An 807-nucleotide genomic window follows, 5' to 3' on the forward strand; every position below is an offset into this window, starting at 1 on the left:
ATTGAAATACTTCTTTGAGACTATTTGCCTTATGTGCTCCTCCAAAATGCTGTGTATGTTTAAAAAAAAGCATTTCTTGCTGTGTAATGAGACTTTTCCATTCCTTGTGTGGACCATATTGCAGGGCATCCATACCTTTTAACAAAATATGGAAGGTGGTTGTATAGAATATGTTGCATTAATCATTAGGTCAAAATTTTGTAAACCATGTTTGAAAGTACAAGCTATGCATACAAAGCAAGTTAATTCAACTTACCATGTAGTGTGTTATATTGCAGCTTGTCCATGCTTGTTTCATTGATTTTCCAAAAGTTTTTAGCTCCTCTTCTAATGCACAATGATCGTTGCTCTTGGTCCATGTCTTTTTGTCACAAAGTTTGAAAAGCTTGTCTAAGGATTTCCATACCTTTGCTTTAACATTTTGAGTAACACAATCTACCATATCATCTTTAACTGCATTATGCACATGCTTCCAAAGGCTGTATCTCACCCTAGAAACATATCTTGATCATCTACCAAGTTTTCCTTCTCTAAAATCTTCTTGCTTTGACTCCACCAATTGATGGTTTGATAGGAACATCCTTTCGATTTGAGAACTTCTTGATATCTGTTATGCTATGAACATCTCCTCCATGGAAACCCATGTCTGATAATACTTTTTCTAATGCAGTAATTACTTTCTTCCTTTAACATCTATTTCATTAATTTTGGACTAGTGCACTGTCCAAATTCGTTTTGTCAGATAATTTTGGATAAAGCATTTAAAAAAAAGAGGCTCTTATAAAACAAAACTTTGAGTCAAAAAGT

The sequence above is a fragment of the Dipteris shenzhenensis genome, chromosome 28 (assembly GCF_047967505.1).
Source record: "Dipteris shenzhenensis isolate YYH24624 ecotype China chromosome 28, Dip_SZ_1.0, whole genome shotgun sequence".
Classification (NCBI taxonomy): domain Eukaryota; kingdom Viridiplantae; phylum Streptophyta; class Polypodiopsida; order Gleicheniales; family Dipteridaceae; genus Dipteris; species Dipteris shenzhenensis.